This window comes from Strix aluco, chromosome 2 (assembly GCF_031877795.1).
Source record: "Strix aluco isolate bStrAlu1 chromosome 2, bStrAlu1.hap1, whole genome shotgun sequence".
Taxonomy (NCBI): Eukaryota; Metazoa; Chordata; class Aves; order Strigiformes; family Strigidae; genus Strix; species Strix aluco.
Window position 1 is genome coordinate 27,594,196 of NC_133932.1, and position 15,337 is coordinate 27,609,532.

Sequence of the window (15,337 nt, forward strand, 5' to 3'; positions counted from 1 at the left end):
GGATAGCCAGTCTGTTTCTGTCAAGTTAATAGGACACTATCAGGACTGTCTTCCCTGCATAGATTTGTTGGTATTCTTTCATTTCTTCAGTGAAACACAGAGGTATTCTCTAAATGAGGATGGAAAGGAAGCTAGTTATGAGTCAAATTTCTCAAATGAGCATAGTGAGGTGAGTTGCATTGCCAAGATGCATGTAGTACATATATCTGACAAGATACTGTTTGTTCCATACTTCTGTTTCAAAGTGTAGTAAATCAGTTAGCATGGAGTTAATAATGAACAAAGCTTGTCTATTCTATCTAGTATTTTGGTATCCCTATGATGTCATTGCATACTGGTTTATCTCCCACTAGGACAGTCCTCCTTCTTACTTATCTATTTTCTCTCTGTTTAAACTGAACCAGGATCAGTCTATTTTCAGACAGACTCAGATGCAGGGACAGTAAAACTAGCTTGTTGGGAGCCTTGAATTTCCTTATGTTATCCTATTTCTGGTGAGATGGGGGTTCAGGAAACTCTACAGCAGAAACATTTTTTACATGTGTGTGAGTGTAGGCAAGTACCTATATGTGTATATGGCCCCTACGCTTGCCATCACACTCAGGCTGTCCATTAGCTTCAGATGAAAGAGCTGAGAATTCAGCTTGCAAGGATGTAAAGAAGCAGCCCTCCCCTGTACCTCTAGTATGGCCTGTGCTTGTTTCCAGCAGCAAGAAGAACTGGACAGTGTTTGGTCCTGTGACACCAGTGCTGGGCTATAGTTCATAGAAGGGCAGAAAGTTGGCTGCAGATGGCCTGGATTAAAGCTCTGAGAGGGAGGAGCAATGAAGAAGGAGGAAAACCTGAGCTGAGACAACAGGAGCTTGAGAGGGTTGAAAAGAAACATGTTTCTAAAAACCCTTTTTTGGGACTACAAATATTATAACATGTTATGAAGTGCATTTCAAAGTATCAATGAAGCAACATGCAAGGTATTTCCTGGAGCATTTAATCACATGCAGATTAGATCATTACAGCTGTACAAAGGTATCTCATTTTTGCCCTTAGACAAAACTTAGCATTGCTCTTAGGCAATGAACTCTAAGGTAGAAAAAAATATTTTGTGGAATAATTCCATGAAAATACATATCAGTATGAAGACATTGTCAGCAATCATTTCAAAACTCCATTTATTTACAGTGAACTTTGTGCATGTCTGCAGGGGGTATAAAATGGAAAGGCAGGGAAAACAATTTATTAAATCCAAACTGCATCAAGCATAGACGCCTTGTCACCCATCAGGCAATGGGGAGTTTTGCCCTTCCACTTACGCTGAACGTCACCGTTATGGTGAATGACATAGTATATATGGTGCTGAGTTCACTCTAGTCTTCCTAAAGAAACTTTCTCTGCTCCCTCTTCTCATTTCTTCTGCTAAAAGAGATGCTTGCAGAAGTGCAGATATAACTGACAATTGGCCTGATAATTGGTCTGGCTTCTCCCACAACCCAGCACTGAACAGCCATGTATCAACACACCTGTTATCTATAAGAGCCAGTCACTAGTTTCTCAGACTTGCTGGGTGCATAGAGTCAAGGGCAGTGGATCCTCAGGCATGCTGGAAATGAGATAGTGCGGCTAGGATCCATCTTGCATACCTTCAGGTATCTGTGTTGCGCAGTGCAGGGGCGTAGGACAAGAACAGCAGGCTAGTTTGGGTTTAAATGCCTGTGCTGAAGATGCCTCCATAATCTCCCAACACAGTGACAAGATGATGACTTTGCCTCTCTGAAAATAAAGCAGTGAACCACTGCTGCGTGTTATTGAGCTATCTTCCATGAGATCTGCATCTGAGTGGGCAAGATTTGAGGGAGGAGAAGAAGAAATGAGGAATATTTGACCAGTTCCCAGAAGTCAGAGAAAAGGAAGACCAGGAGTTAATGGCATTTCTTTGAGTTGAGAAATTAAAGGACTGAGAAGCCAGCAGGAAAGTGTCCACCTATCTCTGTGGGAAGGAGGGAAAACTGTGGCAACACAACAGACCATGTCCCTTACATGGAGGTGGGACAGGAATGCATGTGCATATGAGAGTCCCTCTTGCTATAGAGCTAGAGTGTACACGGCTGCCTACTTGAACCTGGGACATGCTATGATAGCTGATGGGTAGGGTGGGAAGACAGCTTTATAGAAAGAAATGCTCTGTCACACTTCTTCCTCCTCTTCCTCATGCCTCTTTGGCATGGGATAGCAGCTGTATGTAATTCCTCCTCTGGTCTTGGACAGCCTAAGGAGCTCTTCTCAGGTAGGCTACCATTTTCTAAGCCCAAACAGTCCTGTGCCACTGTTAGTGATATTGCAAAGACATCAAGAGCAGTGGCCCAAGAATCTCGTTTCAGTCCTCCAACCCAACTATGCTTTTTGCCACAGGCTGAGCAGGTATAGCAGAATGTGACATTGTGTGGCTGTAGACTAAACCTTTCCTATTTTACACAGGGGTTTTTTTGAGTGAATAAACTGTCACACTGCAGTCTCACACAGTTTTTATTTCATTTTTGAGTTATGCATTAATGCTTTTGTATAGTTTTCATTTCAATAATAAAACTAGTTAGGCACTTTACACTTGCAAAAACAAAGCCCCTTTTTATTTTTAGATCATAGTATTTTCATGGTGGGACTTCTGTGTAGTACAGTTGCTAATCCTGTATGTCAACTCATACTTAATTTTCCTTCTTGTTCAGTGGACAAAGCTTTAAAAAAGGAGTAATAAGAAAATTTTCTTATGTTAAACAGTAGGAGAGAACTTTTCTTGACATTCTGAAAAAAACCTTGAAATATTCATGTTGTGATGCATAGACTGCCCATGAAATATGCATGAAAAATTATACAACGTACAAGAAAAAACACATACCACCAGAAATTGGATTCTTTAATTTAAAAGACAAGTCTTTATCTAGCAAGTAAAACAAGAATATAGTAAGAGCTAGATGTGTCTCTAGTAACTGTCATTTTGGAGAAGGCTGACTACTGGCTGCTTCTGTCTTTGCAAACCTGACTGAACCCATGCCTTCCAGCCACCAGAGAGCTGCTTTCTCATGCTTCCACAGGTGTTATGTAATATATAACATGCACTTAAAATACCAGGTGAAGACATTGCTTAGCAAGCACTAGCCCAGTTGTGAAAGAGCTTCAGCTTCACTTCCCTCAGCCAAATGTAATTGCTTTGCTGACAGTTAAACCACTCTTGAATATCTAGTTGTCCAATAAAAGTCATTATCAGTCAGGATACCATCTGATAGGTAACTTCCCCCAGAATAATGAGCATAATAGCCATACCTTTGCCATGCTTTCAAAACATATGTCATGGAAAAGATTATCCTGCACATTTAGGACAAGTTCTTTCCAGAACTGCAGGAACAGCAGCAGAGTGAGAGTACAAGTGATCCCTTGCTCATTCAAAAGCATGTGGCTGCTTTTACCCCAAAATGCCATCCTAGTTGTTATTAATCATTAGTCTATGAGTAGCCATTGATAAGAGAGATATGTTTCCATTAGAAGTTCTTGTCAGTGTAGATGATAAGCCATGTCGATCTCTAGGAGACTACTGATGAGTCTGCACAAAAAGTGATTCCCAAATTACACCAAGACGAACAATGGTATCTATAATCCTGTTCTTTGTACAGTTGTCCTCCATCCTCTGAGCTCACACATTTTCTAACCTACTGGTTGATCTAGAAAGGCCCACGCTGACAGGATGAATTCAACCCTCTTTAGTTTAATTAAGAAAGGCCAGATTTTCTCACCTGTCTACTACCATGGACAGTAATAATGGTCTCATTGCAGATGTCCCATGCTGATATTTCCTGATCTTTCCTAACTGCTATTACTCTAGCTGATGGATGAGCCTTTGTGTTTTGCTGAATGTTGCCAAGCAGAGCAGCTTAGCTGACCATCTGCAGCTGGCCCTGAACTTTGGGCAGTGGCTCTGTGAGACATTATCCCAAGGATCCTTCCTCCATCCATGTTTGTGTCTTGTCCCCTTGTTGTGGCTGCAGATGGGTCATCCACTGCTCTGTGACCAAGCTCTGGCTTGGCTTTGGCAGGCTGGCATTCTGCAACTGCCCTGGGCCCTGGCAAAGTACCAAATATACCTCCAGATGCCCTTGTGTTGGTAACCACAAATGCGGTATGCAGCACCAGTTCCACTTGGGTAGCTGGTCTGGGTAGGGGTACTGCCAGCATGGGAGGATGAGATGGATTATGGCATGGTGAGAGAAGAATCAGGGGAACTGGTAAATATGTTTTGTTTGTTGCTGTGGTTTGCAGTATACATCACATGAAATTCTGCAATGCTGATGGGCTGGTAGGGGGAAAAGGGGGGAAAAGGACATGGAATATCAAGAAAATCCCCACAAATATGGAAGCAATTATTTGCACTGTAGATGTGAGCCAGCTGGCTGTGTGGCCATGGCTGCAGCCTAACATTAAATATGCAGCAGTTACTGAGCTGCAGCTCACTGTGAATGATATACCTCCCTATTATCCCTTCTTGTGTAGACAAGGCCATAAAGCAAAAAAAAAAAAAAAGAGAAGGAAAGAAAAGCTGAGCTGAGTGTACAGTCTACTTAAATGCTTTCAAAAGAATGCATGCCAGTCTGTTTTGGGCTTCAAAGATCTTTTTCTATTTAAAAGTTAGATTTTTTCTCTTATGTTTCAATCAAGAAAAATTATATTAGGTTAAGGCATATGCAGGCAATTACAGCCTTCTTTCTAGATGTCTTGAGATACATACCTACAACAGAATATGAAAGTTTACCATGTTTAGGTGTAAGCTGCAGTCCTCTGTGCATAATTAAAGTATTTTCCCTATGATAAAGAAAATTGAGTACTGAAGAATATGTATCTCTTGTTCTACTTAATTGATTTCTTTGCGGACCAAGACATTGCTTAGATTAAGAAAATGATGTATGAAATTTATCTTAGGATCTTTTTATGGGAAAAAATAATTTTTAAAAAGATTATACAGTGCAATGACATGGTTTTATATAGTGCTATTATAGTTACACTCATTCTGAATTTGGAGTTGTAGTTGTGGGAGAAAAGAATAAGACCAAGGGAGAAGATGATATGAGCTGTCAGGGAAATTTTTGTGGTTTTGTTTTCTTTCTTTGTAAAAAGTTCAACCATCACCATGATGCGTTATGACAGTATGTGATCAATTTTCTAAAATTTCAGTAAATTTTAAGATCACACCACTCTTAATGTCACACATCTGTCTGAAATGCTTTATTTTTCTCTTGCTAAAGGTAATGGTTAAATTTAGGAAGGGGAGGAATTCTATTTTTCATTTTTTCCCATTGCCAACATCTTATACATAACCAGTTTCAGTGGCTCTCTATTTGTATTTGGCTTTTGTTTTTTTGGTGTGTTTTTTTTGTTTGTTTTTTTGTTTTTTTTTTTTTTTTTTAAATTTAAAATTACTACTACTGGCATGTTTCTGGCTGTAATAGGGAATATATATATACCTATACCAATCTCATTATAAATTTTAAAAATTCACAGAACTCAAAAGCATATGTGATAATTGAAACTACTGAAAAAGTTTCAGTTTGAAATAAGTAAATATTTGTGGGGGCACTTCCAATCAGCTGATAGTTATCTGGTTCTTACACTGAAATGTAAATAAATTGCCTGAAGGCAATGATATTAATACCCTGTTTAACCTATGCTGCTCCACGCAGACCCAGGCTAGTGCCCTTCTTATGGCAGGACACCACAACTGAAGGCAAAAGCAGGCAGGAAAGGAGGCAGAACTAGCTGAGCATGGCTTGCAGTGGACAGGTCCAGCCAAGAATGTACAGACAGGGGTTTGCAGAAGAATATTTCAACAGTGGCATAGGGCATAAAAGCCAACCATGCTCTCACCAAGCTCACCCCTAGCCCTTGATGCCTTAGTAGGGTCAGAAGCCAACTGAGCAGCTCTTCTCCCACCTCATGTCAGGGTCCACCACTGAGTGCAATCAAGCAATTGCAGATGCTCAGCTGCAGTGAATAACTGGATTTTGTGACACCCTTCCCATCTTTCCTCAAAGCAAGCAAAGACTTAGGTGTTGGCAGAATTGCTATCAGCATCAGTGACGGTGTGGGTGCTGTGTAAGTATGCAGTCAAGACTTGGTGGCTTTGTTAGGGTCAAATCTCCAATCAGATTTAAAAAGACTGACCAATTAAACAGTTCTTTTCTTTAGAAAATGTGTTGTGTGCATGTATAGTAAATTCTGCTCTTAAAATGTCAAAACTAGCTTACTCAGTGTTTGGTAGTTTCTTGCTATTATTGCTATGTAATATCAGAATTATGGCAGGACAAGTGCTGGCAACAACATTTTGTTTCCACTTGCATAATTGTAGGAGTCATAAATTAGTAGAAAAATATATATTTTTTTTTCTCTCAAGGGACGCTCTTTCCTAATGTCCCATCTAAAAAATCTATGGCAAGGTTCCTAATGATTTCAGAGGAAACTAAATGGGGCCCTTATGAACCTCTTAAAAAATTCCTTTAAGATGTTTTTAACATGTATCTGTTTTGGTAATACTCCTTCTGATAGCTTTTGTCTTGACTGGAAATAAGCATTTTAAATTATTCTGCATGAAATTGAGATTATTGTAGACAAATATAAATTGGATGATTTCACCATTCCTCTATCAGTAGGCACATCCTTTCCCTAGATATATGATTTTTTTTCAAAAAAATCTATCACTCTGTCCCTCCTAGTTCACCTGTCTCTTTTTTTTCTGTTGCATTGAATACTTATTGGCTCATAAATTTTCACTGTATGTGTCCTGTAGAAAACTCACCCCTTTCTTAAATTGCAAAGTAAGAAAACCAACTAAATCTGTGACTGTTATGTCAGGTTAATAGACAGGGACATATAATCTGTAGACTGGAATAGTACCTCTATTGTACAATTTAACATTGAGACAATAATATGGTCAGTAGCTGCCTATGGTACAGGCTATAGTGAGGCATGGATATATATTCCATATACCTGAAGCATGTGAAGACTTAATGGAGCCCCTAATTACTCTCCCACCTCTTGCTGCACACTAAAGGCAACAATTTCAAAAGACTATGACTGTAAGAAAAGAAAGACAAGAAAGTCAGGAAAGAAACAACAATGTAGGAACATTAAGTAAGGAAACAATAAGTAAGGAAAAGAGGCTAATTCTAAGCAATTTAACATAGGTCTTGTGGTCTGATGAAAAAAGATGAGCTTTGTTCCCTTATCTTTCTTTCTATGAAGTAGTCACAATAAGAGATGAAAACCTGATATTTCTCCTAGCCTGGGATATGCAAAGCCATATATATAGTCTTCTGGGCTTGAGTGTGAGTATAAATTCTTTTGTTAACCTGAGACAGTTAAAGTCACTAACTACATGGAAGAAAAAAAATCACAGGCAGTGAAAGATGAAATGCAAAAAACTGACTTGTATGTCAGGTTAAAATGTAGTTGGATGCTCTTTGAAACATATCTACCTGGTGTTAGGTTTAAGGCATTAGTTTGCCATAAGACACTTAATTGATCCTTTGCTATATGGCAGGTGAAATTGGTCAGAAGAGGGCACTTTCTCTGCTGTAACCCTGGGTCAAGTGCCAGATGAGTGGGTTGCGTGGATTGTGTCTGACCATGGGAGCCTTCACTAAGCACAAGACAACCTCTGTCCTTATCTCTGAATGAGACTGAGAAGCAAAGAGCAAGTGCTTCAGCTGCTGGTGCCTATGCTGTGGGCTAAGGAGAGATGTAGGATGCTTGGCTGATGAATTTCAGGAAGTAGTTCTACAAAAGGGTTTGAAGGAACCTAAATTTTCATGGTGTTACCATAACTAGGAGGCTGAGGGTCAAGCCCTGCTTTTGATTATATTACAACATTCAGTCCAAAAGAACTCCACTGTAAATACTAATTAGGTTCTTGCTCTCTCATGCTCTCCATACAATACCTAGGTCTTTATCTTCAGCTTTTGTTGCCTTCTGACTGGATTTTCGTTATTTTTGTTTGTCTTGGATGTTGAATACACTAGGACAGAGAAATTATTTATAGAATTAGGTACTATATCTGCATGGTTGTAATTCTTGTCAATTTGCTTGCTTGGGTTTTTTTTTAGTACTGAACTGTCCAGACATTAATTCAGTGTTCTGAGCACAAAATGATTACTTGAACTTCAAACACATTTGCACAGTTCAAGTCAAATGAAGGTTACATTTGCAAGACTATTAAAACAAATTTTTTTAAGTGTAATATTCAATGGTTATAGATTAGCTGATATTGGCTTCTTTACTATATGTCTCCACAAGAGATCTCCATTACAGAATGGTAAGCTTCACTTCTAATTTTCTTTTAATACATGGAAAACACAAATTGAAGCAGCTAGTCTCTCAGTTCATGGTTTCCTGTTATATTCCATGATACCATGGATATAAGACCAGCTTAGAGGAAAAACGAGGTTTGTTAATAGTGGGAATAAGAACTTGGTTAAAAATTATAATATAAGACAGAGTGCCAAATTCTGTACTAAGACAACTAAGTAAAGGCCCTGCTGTTGTTTACAGGATCTGAGGGAGGGCTATTGAACCATTCAGCTCAATGGGACTTCATGCAAGTACAACTCTGCCCCCACGTGGATATCAACATAGTTTTAGCGCAAACACCGCCTCTTTCAGAGGTGCCCAGACCCCAAAACTCTTGCTGGTTTCAGTGAAGGTGGACCTATGTCTAAAAGTTTATGCTCTGAAGAGCCCTTCAGGCATAGACTTGTCTCTGTGCTCTGGATGCAGCTAAAACACAGGAGACATACAAAGAGATATATGGGTTTTCTTTTTTTTTAATGGCTGTGCTTGCTTTCCACTTTAGATGCGGATGCTGGTGTTCTTTTTATTTAACCAAATTGCTTTTTTCCTCTAACTCACCCTAATACTTTCAACAGCTTCTGCTTCATTTCTTAATAATAGCCCAGCTGCCTCTTGTTTTTCTGTCTTTGTTGATGCATTACCTAGCTATGCCTCCTGAGAGTTTGCTTGCTGAGGCTTTATAATACCCAATGGAAACAGTTTTAGGGAATATATCACTTGACAGAGCAACACCTATTTAGCTTCCATTCCATATCACTGAAAGTGCCCTTTGAACAACTTAAGCTTAAAAATAAATTTAGAAGCAGAGAGTGTGACATTAAGTTAAAGAGTGAAACAAGATCTTGCCCTGTAATTTAAAAATAAGTATAAAGAGATATTCAGTGGGTGCTATGACAGTCTCTGTTAACAACAAAGTGAGGATGAGATGACCCCCCCTTACACCCTTGATGATGTGCATGACTCTAGTATCAAGTTCCAAAGTGTACTCCCCTTACCTTGACATGTGTGGCTGGATGAAAATAGCAGCTGAGGTTTTGACTGAAAAACCCTCCAAATTGGAGCACTGTAGGAATGATGTTAGCAAAATCTCAAATCTATGGTGAACTATCCTACACTGCTGTCTTTCAAAGGCCTTTTATTTAAGTAAAGAGCAAAGCTGTGAGCATTTGGAAAAACCTGCCTGCAGAGCAATTTCTATTCCTACTACAAAGAAGGGGAGGAAGAAACCCCCTTCCCTTCAGACTTGAGAGCCTAAAGGGAGCTTGATTAAAGTAAATCAAAAGGAGAAATATGAATAAGTGGTAAGATAAATTAAATATTTCTCTATGTTTAATAGAACAAATGTCTTTGTTGTTGGCTTGCAAACTTTCCTCCTGTATGGTCTTGTGTCCATATAAAACTATTGAATTTCCAAATATAAATAGATAACTATTGGCAGCGTTCTGGTATGCTTTTTTTATCCCTAGCCTAACAAGTGAGCAGCAGTGAATATGTGAGCTTTTCTTAGTGAGCCCGGAGGGACTTGTTCACTGGGGTTTCAATCTCTTAGCACTTTTGCTGATGTTTCTCCAAAGAGGACCATCTAAAATACAAAAGGGCCTATGGCTTAGAACAGAACTGATTTCCTTCCCTGGTTTATTCACAAAGACATTATTCTTGCTTCCATTGAAGTAATTGGCAAAGTTCATACAGATTCCTGGGAGAGCAGGATTGGGCCTCAACGTAACCATCTGTCTGCAGTCATGTGTGAGGCCTGGTTTGAACATGCCGTGCTGCTTGGGCATGGTAGCGAAGCACGTGTATGACTGTAAGTGGGTTTATCAGCATGGTGGTGAATGGGGCCCTGGATATAGGTAAGTCATCTCCTTGACTTGAAACAAGGAAAATTTACTTCTATATTCTTGTCTGAGTGATTTTGGATGGAGATGACTACAGACCAAAAAAAAAGAGGAGGAAAGTGATAAAACATGCAGATGTCTTGGCTACCTTGGGTGAATGGAAGGCAAAAGAAATCTGTCAGATATGGACACCAGCCCCCACCATTTTACATATCATCAGAAAGTGTCTTATCTATTGGGCTGTTAGCTGCTATGGACAGATGTGCTCTCATTGGCAGGTTTAAGGTCTGTTAAGGACCTGGAAAGGAGAGGAGAAAAATGATACCTTACATCTGTACCTTCAAGTTTTAAACAGAATGCTTCTGAGGTACTGAAATCTAAACCCAGTAACTATTTGAAACTCAAGACAAACTCAACGAAACTCTTTAGACTGTGAAAGTTAGGAATAGCATTCCAGGTGAAGTAATGTAGAATAAGTATAGTGGTCTGGCATGAAGGGAAGTTGAATTTTTTTTTTTTTTTTTTTTTTTTGCCAGCCCCCAAAAAATCAGTACAAGTGGAACTGTGATCATGCCAACCAGATGACTATATTTAAGTGTGCAGGCCTATTTCTACTTAGATCTTCCCTGATGGTCATATAGTTACAAAACTATTTTTTCTGGTCCACTGTAGCACAGTAGACTCTACTAGTCCTTCTAGAAACAGTAGTTGAAACTCTGTGATGAAAATGGTCAGCAATCAAGGTACCTGTCCTGTCTATTTTTTCATTTCTTTCAGTTGTTTACTACCCTAGAGAACAACAATTTGAATGGTTGATGATCTGGAGTAGTTAGAATGAAATGAGAATTTCTTTAGTGCTAAGCTTTTGGTAACATTTGCAGTAAAGACTGGTTGATGTCATGATTTAGCCTGTAAGGGTAGAAGTCTTCTGCAGTAGATGCTGTTTGTATTAACACAGATAATATGTTTTGTTAGTGATGGCTTTGCAAACAGCAAGTTGATCAAAAAGGATTTGGGCTTGTATGCTTCAGTCATCCATGCACACTGCGAAGGTTCCTCACAGTAGTTCCAACTACTTTTTAAAAAAGCTTAACCATTCATTGGCCGGATCCTGACACTTCATATTATGTAGTTTCCCGGCTTTAAAGAAACGGTGGCAGATGATATCTCTTTACCAATAGTTTATAAGTAGTGAACTGTATGTTATGCTCTGTGAAGAGTGTCATGGGGCAGCAAAGAAATTTGCTTCCCGGTGTCTTGTGACAGTGTGCTGGACCAGGTGAAAATGCCTACTAGATGGTGGAAAACTTGGAGTCATTTTGAGAGTACTTTGCAGTAATTTTGAGAGCAATCTTGGAGTCATTTTGAGAGAGAACTTTTTAATACCTGTGTGCCCCAGCATCTTCAAGACAGAGGCATACAGCAGAAGAGGTGTTCCTCAAGAAATACAAATCCAGCCAAGTCCAGGGGAAGTGGGAAGAAACATTTTTTCTAAATCTTACAGTGCCTGTGTGGAGGTTGTTACAACTAAACAAACCACTGAAAGTAAGCCTGAGGTAAAGGGCGTGCCCTGCAGAGGAATGATGACAACAGAGATCTTTTTCAAATGCTTTCATTTCTATTTCTTACGCTGTAGACATTGAAAATCTTTTTGGTATGGGGATTTTTGCTTATGTTTTGAGGAGTTCCTTTAATAGAAAAACCAACATCATCCGCTTCTGGTTGCCCCATGGTCCCATCATAAAAATTATCAGCCTCCTCCCACTATTTTCTACTATACTGACAAATTTTAACTGGAAATCTTGTGCTCAACAGAACATGCTGGAATCTGGTTGCTGCTCAGCACATGTGCTTTGTGTAAGCTATGAGACTGCATAGGTCCTTATCTGGTCCTTCTCAAGAACACTGGTGTGGCAAACAGTGTCATGAAATTACTTGATGTATCAAGAAAAGTTGTGAAAGGTGGAAGTTTGGGGGAAGAAGGTGTGAGGGTTGCTTTCACATTCTCTCCTTCTGTTATCTGTTCATGTCTGATTTTTCCCTTCCGTTGTCTTTTCCAGTAACCGCGCAGAGCCAAGGAATCTGCCAGAGGTGGTCTGTGTTCAAGCTCTGTCACACAAGCTTCTGCAGCATGTAACTGGTTGTGCAGGTGGTTGAGAGAACCACACAAGGGTAACAAGCACACAGCTTTCTTCCCCAAATATAACTATAGCTATTAACAATCCAAGATAATTAAGCTACTACAGAATATTAAATGCTTATAGATACCCTGACGTCAGCCTCTGAAATGCACTGCATTGCTGTGCAGACCTGCATGTGTCCAGTGATGGAGGTGAACCACAGTTTTGAGGCATTGTTAACTTCAGTCTGGGTATCCTCTGTCCTGAAATTCACCTGTTTTGTTGCCATACTTCTTCTATCTTCTTTGAGAAACAGTCAACTTGCGACTTCCTCCCTTCTTTCTGTAAAGATATCACCTACTTATTCACAGAGAACCTCTGGTTGTCCAAGGAAAGTTTCCCATTGTGAAGGTATGGTTTCTTTTGTGATATCTCTGTTGTAGATGTAGGCTCACTGTTAGTTTAGAAATGTGAAAGCAGATTCTACGACACCGAATCATTCAAGACTTCTGGTTTTCTGCAAAAATGAAAAGTCAGCAAATCTTTCAATAGTGCCACTCTGGAATCCAACAGGGTATAGCAAAATCCATAGCTCTTTTAAATCTATATGCTTTATTATTTTAAAAACATTTTCTGACTGTCTTATGGGTTAAGGATGATGAGGTCTAGCTGTGGAATGCCCAGTCTGTACTTTGCTGCTAAGTGCCCAACAAACTGCTCATCAAACGAGAGTCACTGTGAAATGCATTTTCACTAGATGTATTAAGTGAGTGAAGGCTTCTGTCTGACTGTAGTAACTCCCATTAAGGCTGTCTTAGAGAAGGGAGAATTCTAATCTAGGATAGTCATATCTATACCTTTTCCAGCTATTATAAACCAACTCTAAGCCTACTTTGTGTCAGGGTATCCTTTCCTTCACTATTTTCACAGGAAGTTTTTCTCCATTTGGTTTGTACTTTGACAAATGCACCAATTTCAGTGTCATTTTTTTCCTTTTCTCGCCTGTTCTATTTGATTTTCTTTCAATTCCTACATGGCTTTTGCTGATCTTTTACATAAAGTAGTAGAATTACCCCATCTTCATGTGGTTAAAAAAGCCTGCCCTTCACACTGAAAGCTTCTAAGTTACTAATAGAAGCAAGAAATATGCTGATCTAACCACCTTATTTGAATAACCATGATCACTTCCTGGAAGTAATTTGGCTGGAGCTTGGATAATTTATCTTCAACTGGAGATGCCCTTCCTCTGCTTCTCACATGGTTTGTTTCACCCTTTTTCTTCCATGCCATCAGAAGCTGTAGCTGCATGTGCATCCTCTGAGACACAGTACAAGTGTTATTTGGAGGAAACAGCATACTCACAGTTTAGGGGGTTGCTAAGAGTATAGGTATCTTCTTTGTTTTTTGAGGGCCTTTTGGCAAAACTCTATTAATACAGCCAACCTTTCCAAAATCTTTTTTAACTCGCAGATAGCACAATTATATCTTCATTGCATATTCATTTACTGCTTACAGCTATACATACTTAAGCAAAGCAACGTGCAATATTTCCTATTTGTTAGATTTTTGTATTATATAAAGTTACGTCAAGAGTGTGTCAGCATGATATGAAGCATGAGATGGTTGGGTTTCTACAGCCCTTCAATGAGTTCCTATAAATTTCTGTTTTTCCTGGATGATATCTTCAAATTCCTCAGTTCTAGTCCTCTATCTCTCTTTAAATGCAATCTTGTTGCAGTTCAGAATATTGTTATTGATTAGTAATTGTTAACTAAATGGCTTATCAGCCTAATTGATGATTTGTTCTCCTGATAAAATTTTCATTCTGTCTCTGTCTGATTATCCATACACTGAATTTCAGACTTAAATTGGAAGAGAAAAATGGCTAAACATTGTAAGCCCTCAATTTTATCTATTTGTTTGACTGAAGTTCAAGATGATATTTTTGACATCAGACTTATTTGGGAATTGTGTTCAGCCTAAAATCCATAAATAACCACCGCCTTTTTTTGGCTAATCACCAGTCCATCTCAGTTGGTGTGCCGATACTCTCATGTGCCTATACTGTGCACGTGATGATCCTTTCAGCTCTTATCCACTGTATCTTGGCTTGTGTTATTGCCTTAGCATGTGCCTCTCCATATGGTGCTGCTTGTGGTTTGAAATGTATCAACTGAATGCTTTTTGCTTTTGATTTATTTCACTGAAACTGAGGGGAAGCCAAAATACAGAAACTAGTCTTTCTAAATCACATTGTTTATTTCCCATGAATACCAGTTTGAATACATGAATTACTTTGAGGAATGATTAAATCTGTGTCTTTCAGTATCCTTGTCCAATCTTCCAACGGGAGTTAAGTGGAGAAAGACTCTGTTTTAAAACAAACACCCTTCCCCCAAATCCCAAGGTCTTTTACCTGTCCTACACATTTGCAGATAAATTCTTAACTCCTACATCTCATGTACTCAGTAAATGATCAAATAATCCCTGCTTTCTGGTCGTCTGTAATCACTCAAAACCAGTCAGTCCTCAAGAACAGTTAGAAACTTAACATCAAATATTGTTGTATAGTGCAAGGCTTTATAACTAGTATCCCTTTGCTGGGACACCCTCTTACAAGTCCAAGTCTTGATTCATTTGGACTTCATAACTCTATAATAGTATTCTAGAGAGATAATTTAGCTAATAGTAATGGTTATTTATCATATTCTTTACTGTATCCTCTCTAAAGGGATCGCCCATCAATTTGATGTAACCCTAAATCTGTGGCAAAATCATCTTAAAACAAGGCTAAAATAACAGTTTTTGGTGACTTTATTTTTGTACTGTAGGTACTGCAGACTGATATACCATCATTGACAGTTACATAAAGATATCCTGCTGGATTGTTAACAAGGGATTAAAACAGAATAGCTTTCCAACTTTTGATCGGAAAACGTGTGTCTTTATCCTGATATTTTTGGGTTTGGGTTTTTTGTTGTTTGTTGTTGTTTTTTTTAA